The sequence below is a fragment of the Spermophilus citellus genome (assembly GCF_964194105.1).
Source record: "Spermophilus citellus genome assembly, chromosome: 13".
Classification (NCBI taxonomy): Eukaryota; Metazoa; Chordata; class Mammalia; order Rodentia; family Sciuridae; genus Spermophilus; species Spermophilus citellus.
This window is the reverse complement of record NC_138193.1, coordinates 101,244,953-101,257,471: the sequence shown is the minus strand read 5'-3', so window position 1 is coordinate 101,257,471 and position 12,519 is coordinate 101,244,953. Positions and strand designations below refer to the sequence as shown.

Sequence of the window (12,519 nt, the reverse complement as noted above, 5' to 3'; positions counted from 1 at the left end):
TCACTTGATTGTCCCCAAGTGGCTCACTGCAGTGTTCCTAGCAGCCACGTGCACTATTATCCATTAGAGAATTATTAGAGAATTCTGAGCGTAGTTTCCTGTCTCCTTCCAGCCAGGGCTTCTTCAGAAGCAGAATCCATCCTGCTCCTGACTTAGCTGTTGACAGCGAAGAAGGGAAGTGGCAAATTTTAGGTATTCAGGCCTTGTGTGTCATTTTTCAATCAACAAACATGTACGGAGTACCTACTTGGTACTAGGTGGCAAACTAGGTGCTGGGGATTCTGAGTGCATCAAACATGTCCTCAGAGAAGTCCTCTGGCCAAAGAGCAAGGATACTTGCAGCTGTCATGAGCGGGATGCTTGTCTGCAAAGCCTTGGTAGAAAGCAGAGCGGTTTTCAGTGTTGCCACTGTTTCACGACAGCACCACGGAGCTCCTGGAAAAGGTCTCTAGAGCAGCCAGGCCCCGGGACAGCTCTTGGGAGAAGACAAATGTACAAGATAGGAGTGGTACTGCAGAAGAACAGTCAGTGCAAAGGCACTGTGGTACCAAGCCCTGGCCACCAGCACTGGGAGTTGCCATCGGAAGCTGAACAGGCCAGATCCTGAAGGGCCACTTTAGTTGTCTCAAGAAGCCTTAACCTTATATCAAGGGCTTTTAGCAGAGAGAAGATTTGATAAAGTATGTGGCACTAGCAAACTCTCCTTGAGGGTGGAGTGTGGGAGGCAGAACAGCAGTTGCCAGAAAAAAAAAAAAAACCCAGCAGTTTCTGGACCTGACCCAGGCCCAGCTCTGCTGGAGGCCATTTGGCTCCCAGGGGCAGCCAGACCCTGGGTTTGGGGGAGACCTCTGAGGCAGGTCAGCAGCCAGCTGTGCTGTGGAAATCCTGGTCAGCCCCACTCCTGGACAGCCACCGACTTCCCCCCAGCTAGCATCTGCGGGGCATTGAGAACAGAGAGGACACAGTTCCTGTGACATGGCGCCAACAATAGGCACGGGAGCCGTCAGGGCGTCTCCGAGGGGCTCCAGGACAGTCCCTCAGAGTCTTGGAGCAATGAATTATTTCTTATCTCACCGGTGAGGGGTCCACGTGGCCACCCCCACCCCCTGTCCACATTGTATGTCGCTCTGTATTATGAACAGGAAAAGAGCAGAAAATAGAACTGTTTTCAGGACAGAGACCAACGGAGAGTTTTCCTTTTATTTCTGAGTTGGGGACAGGGAGAGGCATGTGCCCTTTCCTCTGGGGCTGCTGAGGAGGTGGTGGTCAGCCTCAGCAGTGGGCTGTGGTGAGGCCCAACCTGGGGAGTGGCTGGCACCCACATGGGGGATCTGAGGGCCAAAAAAAGCCAGAGCCCAGGATCTGCCCCCATAGTGCCTATCCCAGGTAGTCCTTCCTTGGTAAGAAGGCCTCCCTCTGTCCTACTGAACTAGGCTTCTCCAAAAATCTTCACCATGGCTGATTTTAGGACTGTCACCGAAAGAGTCTCTTCAAAAGAGGTCAATGTAGATAAACTTCCTATTTTCGTGTCACCCTGTTTTACTTGGCCACTGGCTGGGAAGATACCAGCACTCCAGGTTCTGGACACCCCCTCACTAGTTTCTCACAAACATGTATCCAGTATACTACTTTGTAGAAATGTGCAAACAAGGCCTCTGGCCTTGAGCTGGGCTTCACAGAGAGGTCTACATTTCTAAGATAAGTTACAATTGGGCTCCATGGTAACAGCTGGCAGGGGAGGAAAGAAGGGGAGAAACAGCTCTCCCCTTCTCAGGTGTGGTCCTTGAAGGGTTAACTAGCCCAGAACAGTGAAAGAAAAAGCTGCTTTGACGTGAACTTCTGCAGACTGTGAAATTCTGAGCCCCTCCCCTTACATGCTGGGTATAAAACTCTGAAACTCCCTGAACTCGGGGTTCAGGGGATTGATTGATTACAGCAAAAGCTGTGCCCCCTGAACCTGGCTGCAGCCAAATAAAACTGTTTCCTGCTGTCTTCGGTGCCTGGCCTCGTTTGTCCCTACAACACTACCTCTCCAGACAGGTGAGAACAAACATCTGAGGCCTTCGGAATCCTGAAGGGGCGGACACAGGAGAAGGGCAGAGAGGGACTGGGACATGCTAGCAGGGTGCCTGGTGGCTTAGAGAGAACACTTGGCTGGGAGCAGGTCCCCAGTCTCTGTCCCCAGGGCTGCCTTCCTCTGGGAGGCTGAGCTAATGGCAACGTCATTTCTCACCTATAACTGAAGCCTTCCTCCTGCAACACATGCCCTAGGAAGAAGCTTGACACAGCTTCTCCAGCTCCCCACACCCAAATGAAACGCACAACAGTGTTCTCAACGCACTCCTGGGCTGGGAGGGCAGGTGGCATCCAGGAGGGCGGTGTCCTGGCTGGTGTGCCCTGTCCGGGGCTTGCTGCAATTCATGTCTTCCCAGAAACTGCAGGCAGCAATCACCCACAGGGCTCCTGTTTGCAGAGGAGGGCCCCAGGAGCCTTGGGAAGTGGGAGAGAGGTTGATGGGCCCTGGAGGTCTGTCAAACGTCGGGAAATCTCCATGCCACGCAGCTGTAAGTTCTTCCCCCTCCCCCATGTCTGAGTTTTAATCTCTTCATTTGTAAGAGGGGGATAGCAAGGCTGGCCCCTTGTGACAGAGGCAGGAGAGAAATAAATGAGAGGATCGAGGGCCATGTTTACATTGTTCATTGCTCCATCCCCGGTGCATACTTGGCCTACGATAAATGTTTGTTGAACAAATCATGCAAGGGAAGTACACAGATCAGAGAGCGGCGCAGAATTGAAACTAAGCAGTAGCTGCTACGGTGCAGCCCTGCCGCCAGCCCCCAGCTCTGTGTCCTGGCCCCTGTGACTGTTACCGAGCCCTTCCACACACTCAGGGGCATCTGAGCCTCACGCCTGCCCTGCTCCTTCCAATTCAGCTTCACCAGAGAGGGATGTCCATGCCCCAGTTACCACGCCCCGTCCTCTGTGGCTGCCAGAGGCCTCCATTGTCTGCCTCCCAGACACAGAGGCGGACAGTGAGGGCTGGCTCCCCCAGGGAAGTGGGGGTCTCTGGGCTGGGCCACCCTGCCCTGCCCCATATTGTCCTCCTGCCCCAGGGTGGGGCGCATCACTGCTGCCAAGTTCCCTGCAGCGCCAGCCTGCCTGGCATCACCTACCCGCCCTGTCCTGCAGGATGTGAGGCTGCAGCTGTCCCTGCCTGGGACAGGAGTGTCCCCTGGGCACATCTGTTGCTCCTGCCCTCCCTTCACACACACTATCTCCCCAAAGCCCTGCTGTTGATCTAGGAATGTGCTGCGGGCCCAGCCGTGGCCTTTGGCTGGCCACTCTGTGATTTGAGTACCACGGTCAGATTTCCACCAGCTGCTCCAAACTGCCTGCTTCAGAAAGATGTCCCTGGCACCCATGGCAGCAGCGTCCATCTGTAGCCCGTGCTCACCAGGGGCATGCACAGTGCCTCCCAAGGAAAGGGTAGGCAGGGACAGACTGCAGGACGGTTATTGGAAGCAGGTGAGCCCCAGTGTAAGGCTCCTGCCCTCGGGGTATTTTCAGGACAGGGCAGGAGTCCACTGGAGAGTCCAGTCCCCTGGCCAAGGCTGAGGACTATCCTGGCTGTGGCTCAATCTGAGCCACCAGGGGGAGGGTTCTCTTGCTAAGTCCTGTGGAGCAAAGGCACAAGGTAAGTGGGACCAGAGAAGCCAGCTGGAGGAGGTTGGGATGGGAGCGTAGCACTTGTTGAGCACCTATGGTGTGCAGCAGGCAAAGCCGGCTGAGTCTGCTCTCTCTGTGTTGCTCATTATTTGGGGAAGAGATGGGGTGACTGGGCCTGTATTGGGGCCGCAGGGGAACCTTAAAGAGGTGGAGGGTGGAGGTCTGACTCCTGCTGGGGCCAGGAAGCTCTCACAGAGGAATGGGATATGAATGCTTGACAGTTGCAAACGGAGGAGGGCATTTTCAGGAGGAGGGAACAGCATGTGTGAAGGTCAGAGGTCAGGAGGAATGGCCATGTTGGGCATGGGAAAAGTCTGGGTTTTTCATGGTAGGAATTTATAGGTGAGGAGGCTGAGTAATAGGAAGCTCTATAAGGCTTCCAGGACACAGGCGCTTCAGTGTGAAAACCAGGAAAGTCCTAGGAAAATTGGGGTGAGTTTTTCACTGTCCTGGGAAATCTAACTTGGGTTCAGATAGAAACAGGCTTTGAATATACTTATAAGATGTCTGGAACCATGGTAAGTTATAAAAGTTTATTTTTTGTGTGGGGGAGGGGGTAAAGGGAAGAGGAAGAAGTATGCATGTTCTATAAATCAAGCCCACTTTATTTCTACCCAATGGAAATAATTATCTCCAGTTTGCAAATGAGAAAAGTGAGTATCAGAGACAGTAAGGTACTTGTTCCATGTAACACAGCAAATAAGTGGTAGAGGTGGGTTTCTGGGGTAGGTGTGTTTGGTTCCAAAGCTAATGCTCTGAACCACGGAGCCACCTGTGTCAGGACAAAGCTCTAGAAGGACAAGGGGTAGGTATTGTACCCCACAATAGAAGTTGCCTGGGATTTCTCCGAGTTGAGGCCTCAGAGGCTCTGGAAAGATGGCCAGTACTATGTGACCCTTGGTTACCCTGTCTGTGTCAATAGACGGCCAGCAAGCAGCCCCAGTGCTGGCTGGGTCTCCCTACCTCTGTGTCCCCATCGTCCACCCCAGGGTCTGATTAGGACAGGCCTCAGTGAGTAATATGGAGTGGATCAGGGACCTGGCCTGGCTCCACGGTGACTGACAGGAGCCTGAAGGTGCTACCCAATAGCCACTCCCAGTGGGGGAAGAGCATTGCCTGCAGACCGCAGGATGGGGCAGTCCCTGGAGCACACGGAGGCTCTCCCTCACTGAGCAGGCAGCAAACACACGCTCGGCTAAACCCTTAGCAGAGAGGGCCCAGGCTCACCCATGACCAGCCCAGGCTGCTTGGCAACGCAGTATTTGCATATGCCCAACAGAGACAGGCACAGAGTGTTAATGGGCTGATGGAGGAGCCCTGACCTAGAACTAGACACGGGTGAGTGGGGAGACGCAGGCGGTAGGAGGGAGGCCAGCAGGAAAGAGGAGCCAGGGTGTGGGGGCCTGGCAGCAGGTGTGGCAGGCAGCAAGCATGTCAGGCAGAGGGCCTGAGTGTCGGGACAGGTGGCTGGAGCCAAATGACAGGAGTCTGGCTATAGGCAGCCAGTCTTGCGTGCCTGATCTGCGGCAAGGCTGCAACTGCAGATGGTGGTCAGGGGGCTGCTGCACGGGCAGGAAGCCAGGCACACTAATGTTCGGGGCATATTAGAAGGTGGGATAGGCACGCCCCCTGAACCTGGGCACATGCCTGGCTTCTAGGCAGGCCATCCTGTGCCCAGCAGGCCCTTGGCACTTGGGTTCAGTCCTCTGAGGAGAGCAGCCCAAGGTCAGGACAGCAGCAGAGCCTTCTCCTCTGCAAGAGAAGCTGCCCTGACAGCGCCATTGGCCCCAGGAAGAGAAATGCCAGGGCCAGTGGTTGAGTTTAGTCAGACTGTTGGTGGACACATTGAAGGAGGTGTCCCAACCTTTGGTAGAAAGCCCACGCAGGACAGTTTCCAGAGAAATGACCCCTCTGTCCCTTAGAAGGTCCACGTTTTGGTAAGGATCAAGGAAAGGCCCACAGCGGGTGCCACATGGCCAGGACTCCCACAGGCCTCTGTGCAGTAGTGGGGTCCAGAGGGACCAGTTCTGGCCAGGAACATTTTCCTGGGCTCAAGGCTTAGGTGGGGGCTCCTTTGCATCTCTTAAGAAGTACCTGGGAGAAGAGGGAGAGAGAGGCATTGCTTAGTGGGTACAAAGTTCCTTCTGGTGGTGATGAAAACATTGTAGAAATAGTGCTGATGGTTACACAACATTATGAGTGCAATTGATGCCACCAAACTTTGTGCTTAACTATGGTTAAAATAGCAAATTTTATGCTACATAGCCATATACTTTACCACACTGGAGGAAAAAAAATTGTCAGGGTCATGAGAAAGAGGGAAAGACTGAGAAAATGTTCAGTCTCTTTCTGAAAGAAAGAGACTAAGGCGATGTGACAACCAAGTGAAACATGGTGGCTGGGATTAGAGCCTGCACCAGAAAAATGACCATTTAATGCCCAGGAAGGAAAAACTGGTGACATCCAAATAAAGTCTGCAGTCGGGTTAATAGTATTGTTCCAATGTTAATTTCGTCTCTTTGACAAATGTACCGTGGTTATGTAAGATGTTCACATTAGCAGAAGGTGGGTGCAGGATGCATGGGAACTCTCTGTATTCTTTGCAACTTTTGTGCAAATCTAAAACAAAAAGGCGCCTGGACTGCCAAGGAGAGATGTGGGGCGGCCTTGGCACCTGGGGCCCTGGCTCTGCCCAGAAAGGCTGGGTGGCCTGGAGTTGGCTCTCAGCTTGCAGGAGGGATCTAGCCCCAGCTTCTCCGAGATGACCCCTGTTGAAAAACAGGGGCAGGCGAGAGGTGGGGTTTCCCAGCCAGGGGTAGGGCTCGTGAGCAAGGCCTGGCTCTGACAGCAGGTGCCCTGGGAGCTCTTTCCTGGTTCTCCTTGCTCTCCTCAGTTTAGCAGAATCTGCTCACCAAAGGAGGGCTCTTTGTTCTCTCTGGGTCCTGGGGAATCTCAGGGGTGCTGAGGGCTTCGGAAGGCTCATTGGCCATCAAGGGTTGGGGTCTGGCTGCATCCTGTCCATCCACATGCAGAATTCTGAGGGCTGACAGTCCTTCCCTGGTGCTGCCCTGGCCATCTGGGAAAAGGAAGGGTGGAACCGAGGTGGCCACTGCCAGGGAGCTGGGACTAGCTGGAACAAGAAATAATCAGGACCCTGAATCTCCCTCATCCTAGGCCCCTCCCCTTCCCACACATCTTGCGTTCCATTTTTATCTTGGCGCCACCCATGGCTTCTCTGCTGCCCTCATGAATATGGGGAAGTCAGTGTCTGAGGTGCGCTTTCCCAGCCCAAAGCAGTCATGTGGCCAACATTGGCCTCAGCTCCAAGGACAGGCTGCAGGAGAGGCCCCCAGAGTGGTTAGGTCAGGGAGGGAGAAAACAGGAAGTGACTATTTAGTGAGCATTTACTGAATGGCAGTCTCCTTGAATCTCCAAATCAACTGCAAGATAAGTTGGTGCACCCACCCTACAGACCAGGAGATGAAGGCTGAGAGCAGTGTGGGATGAACCCCCTACCTGCGTCAGGAAACTCTTTGAATCCCAGAGTCTGTCTTCTTTCCTCTGGGCTGGGGTGAGTGAGGGGTGGGGTGAATCTAACTTCCCAGGCTGGGGTCAATGTCCAGGCGGAGGGACATTCAGAGCTTCTAGGAGCACAGATGACAGGACAGAAGGCACACTTGGCAATGTCATTCTCTGGAAGGGGGCAGGGTGTGCCTTTTTGAGGTCAAAGGTTTTAGAGATAGATGCAGGGCTTGGCCCAGGAGGAGGTGACCCAGTAAGTCATGCGTGGACCTGGGTGACAGAGCCTCTGAGGTGCTGGCTGAGCCTCTGCAGGGAGGAGAGGTCCTCTCCCAGCTGCCACAGTCTTGGTCAGTTTTAGTCTTGGAGAGGACACACACTTCCTGGAGGAGGTCTGGAGCTGGACGTTCCTCCCTGTCCCTCTCTGCACCTGTCCATCCTTCCAGACCTTATTCTACCACATCCTTGCCAACTTCAACCTGTGCATGCCCCCATCCTCCCTTTCCCCATTGCTCCCTCTGGAGGACCTTCTCCACATTCAGGTAGCTCCCCAGTTACAGCCCTGGGTGCTGGGTTCCTTGGTCAAGTTTCGGTGGCTGCTTTACCAGCACCTCAGGCCCTCAGTCAGCCCAGGAGGTCTCTCTCTCCCCCTTTTCAAGATGGCATACGTAGGGCTGGGGTTGTGGCTCAGAGGTAGAGCGCTCGCCTAGCATGTGTGAGCCACTGGGTTCCATCCTCAGCACCACATTTTAAAAATAATAAAAAAAATGAAAAAAAAAGGCATATGTGAACTTTGGGCTCAGTATATATTGGAGCAGGGCCGGGGCCATGCTTCTTTGGAAATCCTGAATAGAGACAAAGGAGTCACATGTAGAAAGATTGGGCTGGAGCCCAGGTATCTCCCCAATGAGCTGTGTCTGTGTTAGGCAGGTCTCACACAGAGTTCAAGCCAAGGCCCAGACCCATTGTGCTGCTCCTCTGGGTACGGCCTTTGCTCTGAATTCTACTCCCCCAGGAAGAGAGGAGGGTGGGCCTAGAACATTCTGTTCCTGAAGGCTGTGGATTTTGGCTGTGATTGTGCAAAAGATGACTGGTGTGTTTCTAGTAAAATGCACAGTGATCGAGAAAGCAATAACCACTCCACCAATCTTCTTAGAAGTCTCAGAGAGCTGTGGGCTTGCTTTCCCTTAGAGGTAAGGCTCTAGCAGGACACAAAGCATGTCCACTGGAGGCATCCCCTAAGATCTGTGGGCCAAGAAAAGTTTGCAGATGGCCTGAGGAAGCAGGCCGGGCTTTGCCCCATGGTATCCATAGCTGACACAGAGCACTTTGGTGCCACCAGCTTCCCTTGCTCCAGAGTGTCTGATGGATAAGCACTGCTGTGTCACAAGGTCACTCTCATGTTAACTGAGTTTATCCTGCATTACCCCTGCTGGGGTCTGCCTACCTCCCTAAACCTTAATTCCTAGTCTTCGGCCTCAAGGAAGGCATGAGCCAAGCACTGCTGTTGCTTTTGTTCAACAAGTGTTTGGAGTAAGGGGTCACCAGCAACTGAAAGATTCAGTATTCATACACTGGGGAGCTCAAAGTAGCAAAGTCAGGTGTGAAATAACTAGAGCCACAGTGTGATAAGGGCCTGAGAGGATGCAAGAAAGGGCTGCATCGTGGGGAAAGAGAGGCTTGGAGTGCTCCACAGAGGAAGGAGAATTTGCCACTCAAGGACAGAGAATACTGCCAACCTTGGGATTCACATTTTTATCTTTTGTATTGAAAGAGGAAGAGCTGAGGACATAGTTCAATTGTATAGAGCTTGCCTAGCATGTGTGAGGCCCTGAGCTCTCCATCCCCAGCACTGAAGAGAAAGGAGAGAGAAAGGAAGGAAGGAAGGAAGGAAGGAAGACTGGCCAGGTGCAGTGGAATACACCTGTAATCCCAATGACTCAGGAGGCTGAGACATGAGGATCACAAGTTCCAGGGCAGCCTCAGCAACTTAGAAAGATTCTGTCTCAAAATAGACCCTATCTCTCAAAATAAATGAGATGAGGCCAGTGCTAGAGCACTTGCTAAGCACATGCTGGCCCTGGGTTTAATCCCCAGGACTGTGCAAACACACCCACACAACCTCTCCCCTGCAAAAAAAAAAAAAAGGTGAGGTGCCAGGCTGAATGACAGCTCTGGCAGAAGGAGGGTGCAGAGGTAAAGCGAGTGACCCAGCACTGAGTCAAGAAGGACCTTATTCCTCAGAAGGCGAGGAAGATTGAGGCCATCATGAAAAGGCCAGTCCAGTGTGGAAACCTGGGGGTGCTCAGGTCATGCTCACTGGGTCTGAGCCTGGTCACCCCAGTGCACAGTCTAGAGCCACTGTCACTCTCCAGGAATTGCAAAGGCATCCAATGCCTTCTGCACTGCATGAGCTCAAAAGCGTACCCTGAAAGAGACGGGTATGGTGCCCCTCTGCTTGGGCAGCCACCAACCAGTCAGTAAAGGCAACTGTCAGCCAGACCTAGAGAGCTCCTGGTGCAAAACCCTGCCATAGCAGAAAGGAAGTGTGGTCGCACCAGGGTCACACAGCTCAGAGCAGGCTTGGTGCCCCTGACATCTGCTCTGATCTTCTTCCTGTTGAAAGATTCCTCCCCGGCCTTGCTGAAAGCAAACTGGAGCCATATGCACATCAGAGGGAAAAATTTACATTCATTACATGGATGTCTGTTTACACTTCTCTTCTTGGAGCTATGTGCTCAATCAAGGCCCCCTGCCCTGTCCAAAGGAGGCATCAAAGTGTCCCAGGATGCTGGCTCCTGCATGTGTAGCATTAGAGGATGCAGAAGCTGTGTGTTGTCCCTGAGCAGCGAGCCGAGGCTTTGCTTCAATCCACAAGTAGCTTCTGAAGCACAAGAAAGAACAGACAAGTACTTGAGTTAAATACGCATGGGCCATGCAGACCTTTGTCCTGACATGCCCAGTCACAAATGAACAACTCGGTTGGTAGACCCTGAGAGCTACCTGAGAGCAGAACCAAGGGAAGAGGATTCTGACAGGGAAAATCTGACTTTCCTCAGGCAGACCGTGCTGTGGCCAGGGCTGGGTTCCACCATACATGCATTAGGAGTTTGAGTAGGAGATCTCACAATGGCCGTTCTGTGGTAGGGCTGGGGCTCTGCAGAGACTGCCTGCTTTGACTCCCTGCCGTGAGTGAGGTCACTAAGCCTGGGGAGGGACCAGCTTGATGTGTTTCCCCAGGGAGGCACTGGCTGCACTGTCTCCCAGGCAGAGCTCCTTCCTCCTAGTACACAACGAGGCCACTTTAGAGTTTGAGGGGGTGGAAGATGGAGAGCTGTGGGTGACTAGCCCAAGGGATGTGTCAGGGGAGGGGATCCAGGGACCCCAGCAAAGAGGAGCTTAGAAACCTTCCAGCTGTGACTAAGGAAGCAGCAGGGTGAGAGAGGCGCAGGTGTGGCTGGAAATGAGCAGCATGAGGGGTCCTTGGGACACCCCTGTTCTGAATCTTGCTTGTAGCCACACTAGACTCTCCATATCCTGTTTGCTATATTGGACTAGAGCATTGCAAGGTGTTCTCTCTGGGGGAAATGGGGTCAAGATTACTTGAGATCTCTCTTATAACTACATGTGAATCAAAAATTATTTCAAGATCAAAAGTTTAAGAGCAAAAATTTTTAGTGGACACATTGGTGCATGCCAGTAATTCCAGCTACTCAGGAGGCTGAGGCAGGAGGATTACATATCAAGGCCAGCCTGAGCAACTTAGATCCAGTCTCTGAATAAAAAGTATAAAAAGGGCTAGGGATGTACCTCAGTGGAAGAGCACTTGCCTAGCATGTGCAAGGCCCTGGGTTCAATCCCCAGTATTGCAAAAATAAAAAATAACAAAAAATAAAAAAGGAGAAAAAATTAAAACGGGTAAACCTCTGAGCTGGGGTCTGAGGAGAAAAGCGGATAGCCAGGAAGTGGACAGTTGAGGCAAGTGGAAATGGCCCATGCCCTTATCACCCAGGTGCAACATGCCCATCCAGGGAAGGTGGACCACAGGTTGGCGGCCAAGAGATCTGTGAGCACAGTGACTTCTGGGCCCAATAGAAGGGAGCATCCATTAGCAGGGAACAAAGTCAGAGAGAGGGAGTCTGTGGGAGGAAAGGTGAGGAAGCCACCAAAGGCCCTCAGTGACTGGTGAGTGGACAGCTGAGGGCCATTGGAGGGGAGGTTGTCTATGTATGGCCCATGTATGGGGAAAAGTGCTGTCATTGTAGTCAGAATGGCAGTTTTCAGTTGTGCTGGACAGGTGATCCTCGGGACATCTCTGAGCCAACAGCTAGCCACGGACTCAGAGGCGTATGCAGGGTGTTTAATACAGGTTGGGGTGCTTGCAGCTGGGCCAGGAATGGACCACATTTCCAGCTGTCTTCACTTTAATCACAATGAGTGCCCAAGTGTAGCTGGCCCCTGAGGAGACACCTGGAGACACAGTGCATGTATACTGACACTGCCATCCTTTCCTGGGTGGGCAGATGGCGGGTGACACAGAGAGCAGAAAGATGACTTTGGCAGTAATGAGAGCAAATCTGGCAGTGGACAGCCAGGGACGGGAGCTCTGTGCAGGAGCACAAGCTCCACAATTTGCATGCAAATATTTATAAGTGTCCCAGACAGAGCTCCATGGCTGAGCTTCCTTCTCTCCAACTCAGTTTTGCCAAATCTCCTCATTTCCTGAGACGCACTCCTACATCGCAAACCTCAGCTCCAATCCTCATCAATCCCCAGTGTCTCTCTAAACTCAGAGCATCTCCCTGTGCAGAAGTGACAGGCACATGAATTAGACTCAGTCCACCCCTTGAAGGCCTAGTCGGGCCTAGGGTGGGTGGGCAGCCCTCCCAGATGGCATCTTTGCTTTGGGTATGTCAGGGGCACAGACACGTTCAATCCTGGGCAGGGAGGGTACTGAGGGTGCTTGCCTCTGACTCCCCAGCCTGCAGGCAGATCCCTTTTGTCCATGGGGAAGGGGGATTGGAAGAGTTGATGGTCCTTTCCCCAGAGCCGACCCAACATGCTGAAGCCAGGTCTACAAGGTCACCAGCAGCCCTGCTGGGGCTTGTGTTGGGCTGGATGCCCAGGCAGAGATTGGGGAGGCTGATAGGAGGTGGAGGTAGAGCCTGCCCCGTATAGCTCCAGGCTGAGCTGGTGAAATGGGACCTCATCTCACAAAGCTGGAAATGCTGGGTGGAGCCCAGTCCCCTCCAGGGAAGGCTACTGGGAATGCCA

The 12,519-nt window shown here is 53.0% G+C and overlaps 1 long non-coding RNA gene across 1 annotated transcript in view; it reads left to right on the top strand.

Annotated features, from left to right (window-relative positions):
- Positions 1 to 3,179: 3,179 nt before the first annotated feature.
- LOC308632975 overlaps positions 3,180 to 12,519 on the top strand; it is a 36,708-nt gene continuing 27,368 nt past the window's right edge. Inside the window, exon 1 of the long non-coding RNA XR_014018666.1 lies at positions 3,180 to 3,525. This is a non-coding gene — a long non-coding RNA (uncharacterized lncRNA). The remainder of the gene's footprint in view (positions 3,526 to 12,519) is intronic.